Source organism: Dama dama, chromosome 3 (assembly GCF_033118175.1).
Source record: "Dama dama isolate Ldn47 chromosome 3, ASM3311817v1, whole genome shotgun sequence".
Taxonomy (NCBI): domain Eukaryota; kingdom Metazoa; phylum Chordata; class Mammalia; order Artiodactyla; family Cervidae; genus Dama; species Dama dama.
The window spans coordinates 38,237,145-38,252,053 of NC_083683.1; positions in this window are offsets into that span (position 1 = coordinate 38,237,145).

The window sequence follows — 14,909 nt, forward strand, 5'->3', positions numbered from 1 at the left end:
AGAAATAGATGTTTTTCTGGAACTCTCTTGCTTTTTCGATGATCCGGTGGATGTTGGCAATTTGATCTCTGATTCCTCTTCCTTTTCTAAAACCAGCTTGAACATCTGAAAGTTCATGGTTCACGTATTGCTGAAGCTTGGCTTGGAGAGCATTACTTTACTAGCATGTGAGATGAATGCAATTGTGCAGTAGTTTGAACATTCTTTGGCATTGCCTTTCTTAGGGATTGGAATGAAAACTTACCTTTTCCAGTCCCGTGGCCACTGCTGAGTTTTCCAAATTGCTGGCATATTGAGTGCAGCACTTTCACAGCATCATCTTTCAGGATTTGAAATAGCTCAACTGGAATTCCATCACCTCCACTAGCTTTGTTGGTAGTGATGCTTCCGAAGGCCCACTTGACTTCACATTCCAGGATATCTGGCTCTAGGTGAGTGATCACACCATCGTGATTATCTGGGTCATGAAAATCTTTTTTGTACAGTTTTTCTGTGTATTCTTGCCACCTCTTCTTAATATCTTCTGCTTCTGTTAGGTCCATACCATTTCTGTCCTTTATCGAACCCATCTTTGCATGGAATGGTCCCGTGGTAGCTCTAATTTTCTTGAAGAGATCTCTAGTCTTTCCCATTCTGTTGTTTTCCTCTATTTCTTTGCATTGATCTCTGAGGAAGGCTTTCTTGTCTCTCCTTGCTATTCTTTGGAACTTTGCATTCAAATGGGAATCTCTTTCCTTTTCTCCTTTGCTTTTTGCTTCCCTTCTTTTCACAGCTATTTGTAAGGCCTCCTCAGACAGCCATTTTGCTTTTTTGCATTTCTTTTTCTTGGGGATGGTCTTGATTCCTGTCTCCAAATGAATCACTTAATATACAATAAAATGTATAGCTATTTAATTTAAAATGCATTTCTGGGCTAGTCAGAAGTCACTATTAGGTTAAATAATGCAATAATAATGACTCCAAGAAGAAAACAATGTAATAGAGTTTCTTTAACAATGTGGTAAGAAATTCACAGGAGTTAAATTTTTAATCAAAAACATTCAATAAAAGTAGAATTGCTCCTCAAAGCCGGGCTGCATTTTTGGTGGATTAGCTAGACAGATTCCACAAACATTTGTCTAAGCCATTATCTGGAAAATCACTTTCAACCCTAATACAATGAAAATATATTATCCATGCTAATAACAATGTCCCATCTGTTTAAGCACTTTACAACCTACTGAAAGCCATACCTGCTAAAGCCTTATGACTCTGAATTTAAAAACAGTTGCAAGTTGAATGCATGTGGCAGAATTACCTGGTAAACAGGCCCTATGAGCTTCCTGTTAAAGGGCTTCTTTGGTACTGTGAACTGATCTTCCAGAATAAACTACTGGAATCAGCCAGCAGCAAATTTTATAGGGCCATTCATTATGTCTAACCACTGATAAGTGACCACTCGGTTCTAATATATTTTATTTTATTTTTGGCCACACCACACAGCACGCAGGATCTTAATTCCCCAACTGGGAAATCAAACCCATGTCCCCTGCAGTGGAAGCATAGAGCCCTAACAACTAGATCACCCGGAGCTTCCTCTAAGATATTTTAATGTGTATATGCTTCTTCTTCATGATTGAAAGGCATCTGATATGATAATCAAACAGTACAATCCCAAATAAAGTCTGTTTATAAGCCATGAGTGTTTAATGCTCAACAGAACATTTATCAATCCATCTAGTTATTTAAGGAATACAAAAAGTTGAAGGTGAAGGTGAAAGTTTCAAGCCATTATGTCAAATTTAAATCACTTTAAGCAAGCAGGTAAGAATTTCCTCCCTCACTGAGTATAGAGAATGTAACAGAAATATTTCAGTTTGGTAGCAAACTGAGAGTAAACCAATGCAGAAATATCCAAAGGATACATTAAACAAATGATTAAGAATATTAATACAATCCAAAATGGTGAAATAGTCCTATAATATGAAGAAAAAGTCCTCCCTTCACAGGGAAAATGTGGGTCAGTGTGTGAATGCTGGATACTAATATTATTTTCAAAATTAAGCTTTCAATTTGAAAAACATGTTAAATGACTTTTTATAACAACTCTATGTGGTAGGTAAGTTTAGAACCATTTTCACTTTCCAAATGAGAAAGCAAAGACTTATTATTAATTGTTGACTTAGTTGTTGTCCAAAGTCACAAATTCTAAGAGGCAAAATAGAAGCCTTTGGCCTCAGCCCAATGTCCATTTCTCAACCCTTGCTCCTTTTTCAACATTCCCCCCAATCCTACTATATTAATCAGTAGAAATTTTAAAGGGGCTGCCTACATATAATATTCCACCAAAGAATAAAGGTCTTAATAGGCTTCAAATTCTAGAAACATCAAATGTATCAAATTCAAAAATATTGTAGTACTTTTTGGATATACTAAAAATGTACTATTAGATGGCAATATTCCTCATGGTAGATTCAAACTAAGGCCTGAGTAATTCTTCAAAGCTAGCTAAAAGAAAGCAGTTAAGAGGTGATATACCAGACTGTTTAATCAGTGTCCAGTTCGCTAAATACATGGATAGAAATGCAATAACTGTTGATGATGTGAATGTACAGATACACCTGAACAAAAATTCTGGTAAAATATTATCTCTTCAAAATGATGAGGAAGGAGAAAAAAGAAAAATCAAAGAAATATGTTTTAGAGTGAGCAAAGAATAAATTTGATTGTAGCAAGAATACTACTAGTGATTTCCTAGTGCTCGAGGGAAAGCTCTAAGCATGGCCCGAAAGCATCTAAGTATGTCCAGAAATGTGAATTTCCTTCACATTATTGAAGGTGATGAATCAGGCAGGAGAGAATTGTTGAAGGAAATAAAAGGCCCAACTCTAGTTTGCCATCCAAAGACCTTTATAAGACTACCTTATATTAAATTTTTAGTAGAACTTTGGGGACAGATGATAATATCTTTAGGTCGAATTCTAAGAGCTTTGTGTCCTGAAAAAGCTCAGTGTTTAACCTAAGGAGATTCTGACTAATTTGGTATGCTTAGCCCAAGTTTACTAGATTTATACTTTAAGAAACTGCAGTTGATTCATCTCAGAGCATTTCCCCAAAGAGAACATTTAAAGTGTGATTCTTATATTGTTTGATTGCTTGCTTAACTTTTTATTTTCTCATCAATTGTTTCTATTTTCATGGTATGAAGTCTGTTTTTAGAAAAAGAATATACAAAGCACAGCCTTTTGTCATTAGAAAATATGGTTAGCATATGACAACCAGAAAAAGCTGGGTCATTAGTTGGAGAGCACCTGTATTTTTAAGGTCACAGTGAACCTTTCTTTCAGCATGAATTATAGGAGTACAGAGAAAGGAATAAAATGGTATGACCTGAGCCAAAATGTTAAGAAGAGTTTCATGGAAGAGGTGAGACTTAAGAAGGACTCTGAAGAATGAGTAGGATTTGGCTACATGCAGAGGATCAGGGAGTTTTTCCAGGCAGGGAGAAAAATGAATAAAACCTTTTAGTCAGAAAGGAGCACAATCCGAAACTATGAGAAAACCAGTCAGTCTAAAACAATGAAATTGTTTTTCCTTTTCATTTATTCAGTAGATATTTGCTGAGTAATTACTAAGTTTCTAGCAGCATGCTGAGTAAGAGAGAAGTAAGATAAATAATGCATAGTTTTGCTCTCAATAACCTCATTGACTAGCTCGAGAAAGAAACTCTGTTAGTAAGAAATCATGTTCAGCTCCTTGGAAAAACAATATGACTGTTGTGGTTTAGTCCAAGATTCACAACAGGTATGCTACACAGTACGTTACTGTTTTGCCAGTGTGTTATAGGTGTGACAAGATAATGTACTTGAGAGCAAAGAGAGCATTCTGAATATTCTGCTTTGTCTATGAGTGGCCTTTTCCTTACAAGTAGCAAATGCAATCATTTTCTATATATTTTGTGATGTGAAAAATACCAGGAAACATGAGCTTTATCAAATTGATTGGTATTTTATCATCATTTTTAAAAAAAAATCCATAGTACACAGCTAAGCACAGTACAGGTATTACATCATTATAGCTTCTTTTTATGCTTTTGTTTCATCATCCTCCAAATACAGTTTTTATTTTCATGGTTGCCATATAACTTCAAAACGGCTGTTCCATGTCTTTGTTGCTGTTGTTCAGTCACTAGGTTGTGTCCGACTCTCCACGACCCCATGGACTGCAGCACTCCAGGCTTCCCTGTCCTTCACTGTCTCCCAGAGTTTGCTCAAATTCATGTCCATTGAGTCAGTGATGCCATCCAACCGTCTCATCCTCTGCCGCCCCCTTCTCCTGCTCTCAATCTTGCCCAGCATCAGAGTCTTTTCCAATGAGTTGGCTCTTTCTCTCATCTGTATTCCAGTTATAAACAGGGAGGTTATACCTACATTAGGAAACCAAAACCTATTCAGAAATCACCAACAATGTTCCAGTTATTCTCTTGATCAGAACTGTGTCATATGGACAGCCTTGGCTGCAAAAGAGTCTGTGGAATATAGGTTTTTAGCTGGTTACAGACTATTCAAAAGAAAAACAAAGTTATTTTGGTAAAAACAAACTTTTTTTTGTTTTTAATTGGGTGGTGGTAATTGGGTGTTTTGGGTCTGCTCCAGAGCCAAATACATGAGCAAATAATTTTTCTGTGATGTGTTAACTTAAGCAACTTATAGAATGTCTTAGGGAAAAAGGTGGAAGGATACATTAATTCTGACTGAAAAATTAACTAGTGTTTTACAAATGGCAGGAAAATTGAACAGTATTGAGTCTAAGGGATTAGCTTAGTGTAAACCTAAATTAAGACAACAAAAATATTGAGGAGGCAAAGTCTGTGTCTGGAAATTTGAGTTTGATAACCCAAAAGTCAAAGGCATTTGTTAATCTCTGATTTTTGGGGGGAGTGGGATGGGGAGGGTGGGCTAGAAACTTATATGATCCCAAGGAAGCTCCTTCTATAGTTTTGGATCTGCTCTTTATGGCTAGGGAGCCAGTGCTAGAAGAAAGAGTCTACAGAGAGAATCAATGGCAGACCCTACTAAGAGGAGTAGAACACACCCTCTAGGCTGAATACTATAAAAACAAATAAACATCAAGTGCTGAATAGGATCTGGAGAAATTGGAACCTTCGTTCAGTGTTGATGGAAATGTAACATGGTGCAATTGCTGTGAAAACAATATGGCATTTCCTAAAAACATTCAAAATAAATTACAGTCTGATATAGCAATTCCACTTCTGGTTATACACTCAAAGGAACTGAAAGTAGAGTCTCGAAAAAATATTTGTGTATCCATGTTTTTAGCAGCATTATTCACAGTAGAAAAAAGATGTAAACAACCTAAGCTGAATACCAGATAAATAGATAAACAAAATGCAATGTTATTCAGCCTTAGGAGGAAAGGAAATTAAGATGCATGCTACAACATGAATGAAACTTGAGTACACTATGCTAAAGGAAACGAGTCAGTCACAAGAAGAAAAATATTGATAATTCCACTTATCCTAGGTATGTGGAGTAGTCAAATTTATAGGGACAGAAAATAGAATGGTGTTTGCCTAGGGATGGGGGAGAGTGAAACGGGATATTGTTGTTTAATGAGTACAGAGATTTAGTTTTGCAAGGTGAAAAGAGTTCTGAAGGGTGAGTGCATAGCAATACAGATGTGCTCAACACTGTTGAACTTCACACTTAAAAAATGATTAATATGGTAAAAAATAAAAGGCAATTAAAAGTTGAATGCCTCACATGGTAATAGGCTTCTAGTTTTTTCTGGAGTTTTGTGTTCCTAGGACTTTTGTAGTAGTGTATGTCTAACCATGATTTTAAAATAGCACTATTTTCTGACAACACTTTTCTATGTATTTTTCAAATATTAGCATTATAAAAAATGTCCTAGAATGTTTGAGAGGGTTGGGGAAGTAGTGGCCGATGTTACATGATGTACTACTTTGCCTATCATGTAAAAAAATTATTTATTTTTAATTGGAGAATAATTGCTTTACAATGCTCTGTTGGTTTCTGCCATACATCAACATGAATCAGCCGTAGGTATACACATGCCCCCTCCTTCTTGAACCTCCCTCCCCACCCCACCACTCTGGAGTAGCATTGAAATATATAAACCACCATGTGTAAGATAGCTAGTGGGAAGTTGTCGTTTAGCACAGGGAGCTCAGCCTAGTGCTCTTTGCCTATCATTTTTAAAGCCATAGTGAAAACACTGCTTACACAGTGAGATGCTATCTTGAAATGGAAGTTATTATTCCAGAGATTGATTCAAAACTTGGCTGGTGGTCAGAAGTGAAAACTACCAGAAGGAGAAGTGAATTGTCTTTACAGAGGTCCCTTTATTTTAATGGGAAGAATGAGGCAAGAAAAGTCTTTGACTGTGTGGATCACAAGAAACAGTGGAAAATTCTGAAAGAGATGGGCATACCAGGCTACCTGACCTGCCTCTTGAGAAACCTATATGCAGGTCAGGCAGCAACACTAGGACTGGACATGGAAAAACAGACTGGTTCCAGATAGGAAAAGGAGTACTTCAAGGCTGTATATTGTTACCCTGCTTATTTAACTTATATGCAGAGTACATCATGAGAAACGCTGGGCTGGAGGAAGCACAAGCTGGAATCAAGATTGCTGGGAGAAATATCAATAACCTCAGATATGCAGATGACACCACCCTTAGGGCAGAAAGCTAAGAACTAAAGAGCCTCTTGATGAAAGTGAAAGAGGAGGGTGAAAAAGCTGGCTTAAAGCTCAACATTCAGAAAACTAAGATCATGGGATCCGGTCCCATCACTTCATGGCAAATAGATGGGGAAACAGTGGAAACAGTAGCTGACTTTATTTTTGTGGGCTCCAAAATCACTGAAGATGGTGATTGCAGCCATGAAATTAAAAGATGCTCACTCCTTGGAAGGAAAGTTATGACCAAACTAGACAGCATATTAAAAAGCACAGACATTATTTTGCCAACATAGGTCCATCTAGTCAAGGTGATGGTTTTTCCAGTGGTCACGTATGGATGTGAGAGTTGGACTATAAAGAGAGCTGAGTGCCAAAGAATTGATGCTTTTGAACTGTGGTGTTGGAGAAGACTCTTGAGAGTCCCTTGCACTGCAAGGAGATCCAACCAGTCCATCCTAAAGGAGAACAGTCCTGGCTGTTCATTGGAAGGACTGATTTTGAAGCCGAAACTCCAGTACTTTGGCCACCTGATGCGAAGAGCTGACTCATTGGAAAAGACCCTGATGCTGGGAAAGATTGAGGGCAGGAGGAGAAGGGGATGACAGAGGATAAGATAGTTGGATGGCATCACCGACTCAATGGACATGGGTTTGGGTGGACTCTGGGAGTTGGTAATGGACAGGGAGGCCTGGCGTGCTGTGGTTCAAATGGGGTCACAACAAGTTGGACACGACTGAGCAACTGAACTGAACTGAAGGCAAGAAGGAAGATGGAGGAACAGTGTTCCTGGCAGAGGTGAGACAGGATGGCATTTCAGAACATGAACACAGGGCAATACAGAGTTCTTAAAGTACATGAGAATGGGTTATTGAAAATGAGACCAGAAAGGTGGGCAGAGGTGTTGAGTGCTCACCATTTGCCAACTGGCTACATGTGTCCTGTGCGTCTCAGTTAATTGTTACAACTCTCCCATGAAAGAAGTGTAATTAATGTTCCCATTTTATAGCTGAACAAAGTAAAACTTGGGGTGAATAAAGTAATAGTTAATACTATAAGAATGATTTGCCTCAGGCAGCAGGGGGTTGAATTGTCTGGTCTGTGAAAATATTGTCTTTTAGGAAGAAGACAATTCAATTTAGCCAACTGATAACACACACTTTGTTGTTGTTGCTATTTAGTCGCTAAGCCCTGTCTGACTCTTTGTGTCACCGTGGAATGCAGCACACCAGGCTTCCCTGTCTTTCACTATCTTCTGGAGTTTGCTCCAATTCATGTCCATGGAGTAGATGATGCCATCCAACCATCTCATCCTCTGTCACCCCCTTCTCCTTCTGTCTTCAATCTTTCCCAGCATTGGGGTCTTTTCCAAGGAATCAGTGCTTTGCATAAGGTGGCCAAAGTAGTGGAGCTTCAGCTTCACTGTCAGTTCTTTCAATGAATATTCAAGGTTGACTTTTTAGGATTGACTGGTTTGATCTCCTTGCAGTCCAGGGGACTCTCAAGAGTCTTCTCCAGTACCTCCATTCAAACATATCAATTCTTCGGCGTTCAGCCTTCTTAATGGTCCAACTCTCAATTTGTATGTGACTGCTGGAAAAATGATAGCTTTGACTATATGGGCATTTGTTGGCAAAGTAACGTCTCTGCTTTTTAATACACAGCCTAGATTTGTCATAGCTTTCCTTCCAAGGAGCAAGCATCTTTTAATTACATGGCTACAGTAACTGTCTGTAATGATTTTGGAACCCAAGAAAATAAATTATTTCACTGTTTCCACTTTTTCCCCTTCTATTTGGTATGAAGTGATGGGACCAGACTAACGATGGAAAGTGACTAGGCCATTCAGGTATGACCTAAATCAAATCCCTATGATTACACAGTGGAAGTGACAAATAGATTGAAGGGACAAGATCTGATAGACAGAGTGCCTGAAGAACTATGGACGGAGGTTTGTGACATACAGAAGGCAGTAATCAAAGCCATCCTTAAGAAGAAGAAATACAAAAAGGCAAAATGGTTGTCTGAGGAGGCCTTACAAATAGTTGAGAAAAGAAGAGAGGTGAAAGGCAAAGGAGAAAAGGAAAGATATGAATGCATCTGAATGCAGATCTGAATGCGCCCATCTGAATGCAGAGTTCCAAAGAATAACAAGGAGAGATAAGAAAGACTTCCTCAGTGATCACTGCAAAAAATAGAGGAAAACAATAGAATGGGAAAGAGTAGAGATCTCTTCAAGAAAATTAGAGATACCGAGGGAACATTTCATTCAAAGATGGGCACAATAAAGGACAGAAATGGTATGGACCTAACAGAAGAAGAGATTAAGAAGAGGTGGCAAGAATACACAGAAGAACTATACAAAAAAATATCTTAATGACCCAGATGACTACAATAGTGTGATCACTCACCTAAAGCCAGACATCCTGGAATGTGAAGTCAAGTGGGCCTTAGGAAGTATCACTACGAACAAAGCTAGTGGAGGTGATGAAATTCCAGTTGAGCTATTTCAAATCCTAAAAGATGGTGATCTGAAAGTGCTGCACTCAATATGCCAGCAAATTTGGAAAACTCAGCAGTGGCCACAGGACTGGAAAAGGTCAGTTTTCATTCCAATCCCAAAGAAATGCAAAGCCAGAAATATTCAAACTACTGCACAATTGCACTCATCTCACACACTGGCAAAGTAATGCTCAAAATTCTCTAAGCAAGGCTTCAACAGTAAGTGAATGTGAACTTCCAGATGTTGAAGCTAGATTTAGAAAAGGCAAAGGAATCGGAGATCAAATTACCAACATCCATTGAATCATAGAAAAAGCAAGACAATTCCAGAAGAACATTTACTTCTCTTTCATTGACTACACAAAAGCCTTTGACTGTGTGGATCATAACAAACTGTGGAAAATTCTTAAGGAGATAGAAATACCAGACCACCTTACCTGCCTCCTGAAAAGTCTGTATGCAGGTCAGGAAGCACCAGTTAAAACTGGACATGGAACAACAGACTGGTTGCAAATTGGGAAAGGACTATGTTAAGGCTGTATATTGTCACCCTGCTTATTTAACTTATATGCAGAGTACATCATGAAAATGTCAGGCTGGATGAAGCACAAGCTGGAATCAAGATTGCCAGGAGAAATATCAATAACTTCAGATATACAGATGACACCACCCTTAGGGAAGAAAGCAAAGAGGAATGAAGACCCTCTTGATGAAAGTGAAAGAGGAAAGTGACAAAGCTGGCTTAAAACTCAACATTCAAAACACGAAGATCATGGCATCTGGTCCCATCACTTCATGGCAAATAGATGGGAAAACAATGGAAACAGTGAGAGACTTTATTTTGGGAGGCTCCCAAACACTGAAAATGGTGACTGCAGCCATGTAATTAAAAGATGCTTGCTCCTTGGAAGAAAAGCTGTGACCTACCTAGACAGCATATTAAAAAGCAGAGACATTACTTTACTGACAAAGGTCCGCCTAGTCAAAGCTATGGTTTTTCCAATAGTCATGTATGTATATAAGAGTTGTACTACAAAGAAAGCTGAGTGCTGAAGAATCGTTGCTTTTGAACTGTGGTGTTGGAGAAGACTCTTGAGAATCCCTTAGACTGCAAGGAGATCCAGTCATTCCATCCTAAAGGAAATCAGTCCTGTATATTCATTGGAAGGACTGATACTGAAGCTGAGACTCCAATACTTTGGCCAAAGAATACTCCAATACTTTGATGCAAAGAATGGACTCATTGGAAAAAAAAACAAAACCCTGATGCTTGGAGAGATTGAAGGCAGAAGGAAAAGGGGACAACAAAGGATGAGATGGTTGGATGGCATCACCGACTCGATGAATGTGAGTTTGAGTAAGCTCCAGGAGCTGGTGGTGGACAGGGAAGCCTGGCATGCTTCAGTCCATGGGGTCGCAAAGAGTCAGACATTACTGAGCAACTGAACTGAATTGATGGGAGCGATGCCATGATCTTCGTTTTTAGAATGTTGGGTTCAGCCAGCTTTTTCACTCTCCTCTTTCATACTCATCAAGAGCCTCTTGAGTTCCTCTTTGCTTTCTGCCATTAGATTGGTATCATCTGCATATTTGAGGTTATTGATATTTCTCACAGCAGTCTTGATTCTACCTGTGATTCACCCAGCCCAAATTTCATGTAATTTACTCTGCATATATGTTAAGTAAGGTGACAATATACAGCCTTGACATACTCCTTTCCCAATTTTGAACCAGTCTGTTGTTCCATGTCCAGTAGTAACTGTTGCTTCTTGACCTGCATACAGGTTTCCCAGGAGACAGTAAGATGGTGTGGTACTCCCACCTCTTTAAGAATTTTCCACATTTTATTGTGATCCACACAGTCAAGGACTTTAGTGTAGTCAATAAAGCAGAAGTAGATGTTTTTCTGGAATTATCTTACTTTCTCCATGATCCAACAAATTTTGGAAACTTTATCTCTGGTTCTTCTGCCTCTTTGAAACCCAGCTTGTATATCTGGAAGTTCTTGATTCATGTACTGCCGAAACCTCGCTTGAAGGATTTTAATCATTACCTTGCTATAGCATGCGAAATAGTATAATTATCCTTTACATGTGCATAGTAGTAGCATGCATAAAGAAATTTCCAGCACTAGAAAATAGATAGGTAGATGGAATTCTTCCAAGTGTAGAGGGTCCCATTTAGAGAGTTAGAGTTATCATGGAGCTATGAGTACTAGAGGTGTAACTTGAATCTTGGTCCTCTATATTTTTCTACTAAACCTCACTGCCTCATTTCTCTGTTTTTTCCTCATGTCCATCACCTCTTTACACCAGTTATACGTTGTGATTCTTTGGCCTGTTAGTGATTTCAAAGACTGGTGGTAGATTCTAACTCTGAGATAAAAACTAAAGTCAATAACTATTTCTATTTGTGTGGTAATTTCTATTGTTAATTGCTAACTTTAGCCCAACTACTTTCTCTTCCAAAGCAAATGTATGATGTCCATCCTATTTCAGAAATACCTTTAACTCTGTGATTCAAGCTATGTAAATCATGTTTTTTAAATTATACAGGAAATTGTCAAAAAAACTTGATTGGAACACTGATGGTAAAGAACTAGTGAGCCAGGTTTAATAAATGATTAATATAGAGACGAGAAGAAAGAAGTGACATAGGGTAACTCATGGATAGCTTTAATTTGGAGTTAAATTAAATTACTTTAGAGAGGAGGAAGCCTTATGGAGAATTAATGTCAAATGCAAATTATGGACAATATTAAAATATTTCTATTCAATCATTTCGTTCATAATTAGCTGGCTTTAATTAAGCACCTACTGTATACCAGATTATGACTTAAGCGCTTTCTAGCCCCAAGCTTGACTAGGAAATTGGAGGGGAAATTGCCATAGGGGGGATACCAGGCATAACAGAAGGCAAGGCAGAGGAGCCAGTCACTGTGAAGTGAGTGGGGGTGAGCCCTGCAGCCCCGCGTGCCACATGGCACTATGAGAATACTTGCAACCAGACATGAGCCTCCCTCACCTCCACTCCAAGCAAGCACAGGCGAAGAGGTCCCTCGGAAAATTAGAAATGGAGCAATCTGAGAGATTAGGGGACAATGTTAATGCAAGGGAAAATGGTATTTCTGGATGAGAAGGAAGAAGAAAAAGGAAAAAAACAATCAGAAGATTGAACTGTAATGTCAGATGTCACAGAGATCATGTGGAGTGAGGCAGGGAAACAGTGCTCTCATTTACCAATTAGACAGTCTTCCTTGATTTTAGTGGGAGCATATATTAATAGATTTTCTTGGTGGCTCAGACTGTAAAGACTCTGTGTGCAATGTGGGAAACCCAGGTTTAGTCCCTTGGGTTGGGAAGATCCCCTGGAGAAGAGAGTTGAAACCCACTTCAGTACTCTTGCCTGGAGAATTCCATGGATAGAGGAGCCTGGCAAGCTACAGTCCATGAGGTTGCAAAGAGTCAGACATGACTGAGTGATTAACACTATATTAATAGAAACATGTGGCTAGAAGCAATAGGCAGAGAACAAGCAGAGGATGAGAAAGTGGAATTGGTATGAACCTCTCTTTAACAAGTTTTTGTTAAGAGAGAGAGAAGATGATTTATGAAGATTTCTGCTAATTCTGGCCTTTATCTTTTTTTATGCAGTAGGGACAAAGTTATCTGTTGAGAATAAGGATCATGGAGGTGAGGTATCGGAGAAGGCAATGGCACCCCACTCCAGTACTCTTGCCTGGAAAATCCGATGGATGGGGGAGCCTAGTAGGCTGCAGTCCATGGGGTCGCTAAGAGTCGGACATGACTGAGTGACTTCACTTTCACTTTTCACTTTAATGCATTGGAGAAGGAAATGGCAACCCACTCCAGTGTTCTTGCCTGGAGAATCCCAGGGACGGTGGAGCCTGGTGGGCTGCCGTCTATGGGGTCGCACAGAGTCAGACACGACTGAAGCGACTTAGCAGCAGCAGCAGCAGGTGAGGTATAGAAGTCAGAGAATAGCTGAGACCCAAAGGGAGGATGTGAGCTATAATTTAAAAGGTAAGTAAGATTTCCATCAAGATGACAAGAGAATTACTCTGTTTATTTCTTTGTGTGTGTGTGTGTGTGTGTTTGTTTCTTAAAAACTGAATTTGTGGCCTCAATGCCTCTGCTGCTATGTATGTTCATGTACTGTTAGTGCCCTCAAACTGGAAGCAGGGAGTTGTTTGTTCCATGTGCAACAGGATTTCAGTTCCGTGTTAATGCAAAATGTCTGTGATGCACAATTCCCAGACCCTAAGAGCACACTGTGATAGATGCATGTGTAACAGAGGGCAGCATCCACTCAAAAATCAATGTATATACTGATTATCAAAAATAAATGTATATACTAATCTCTTCCAAAAGATCAAAAAGACCTTTCAAGGCAAATTGATGGGTTACAGACACTCTTTTTTAAATAAGGTGAAGAATCCATTTAAAACTATTTTATTAGACCTGTTTGATCTCAGAACCGTTCTACGGTAGACGGATTCATTCATTCATATCAATTACCAGCTCCTACTTGGGTAACTGTGAGCATGAATTGTCTTTAATTTGCCCTTAGAAATGCACAAAGTGCTCCAAAGACTTAAAGTAAAATTAAATTGTCTTCAATTTGCATAACAGACTAAAGTATGAGCTGGGAAATGCCATATTAATAGAAGCCTATTTTTTAAAATACTAGCCTAAACTGAAATTGCATATTGTGGTTTTCTTACCATTTACAGCATAATCTCCAGCTATTTAAATGTAACTTTAATCTACAGGTATATAATTTTCTTTCTAAATGAGTGTATCATGCCATCATCTGTGGGCCACAAACCTCTGTCAATCAGTATCAGACAGTCTGTCCTTCCCGTCTCCCTTGTAAAACTGCCACGGGTGCCGTCAAGTCACAATTCCCCTTTGCACACCAAATAATGAGCTGGCACATGTTGAAAAGATCGATGGCAAACAAAAGGGGGAGATAGTTTTGAAGCTATCACTTTCGGTTGCCATCTGATTCCATTTGCAGAAATCAGTCTCTTCCTCCTTGACAACTCTGCACTATCACTGCAGCTCCAGTTTATTGGATCATCGAATGCCCTCTTTCACTCTGGAGAACGGTTTCCATTAGAATCAAATGGAAATGGAGCATTTTTGCAGCAAAGGAGAGAGAATGGGGAACAAGCAAGTAATCTATTGTATGTAAGAAAATGGAGTATTCATGAGTGTGTTTGTGAACATGTGTGACTACAGACTGGCTACCCATGTGTATGAAAATAACTGAAGAGCTGATGCCATCAGCATTTATTCCTGAAAACTATGTGCTTGGAGACTGAAGACAACTGCAACTGGGTCACAGCTTGCTGTGTTAAACGTTCACAGACATGTGGGTAATAGATGTTAGTCATGGGTTTGGGTGGACTCCGGGAGTTGGTGATGGACAGGGAGGCCTGGCATGCTCCGGTTCATGGGGTTGCAAAGAGTCAGACACGACCGAGCGACTGAACTGAACTGAACTGAACTTGAACTCACTGTGCTAATCCAGGGAGCAGGAGAGAAACCCTAACACCTGTCATTTGTGGTGGTATTTTTACATTTTCGGAAGGAACATCACCTAGTGATCTAAAAGTGGATAATAAAAATAATGAGACCACATGCAAGCATCCTAACAACTGAATTTGGCAAGAGTTGA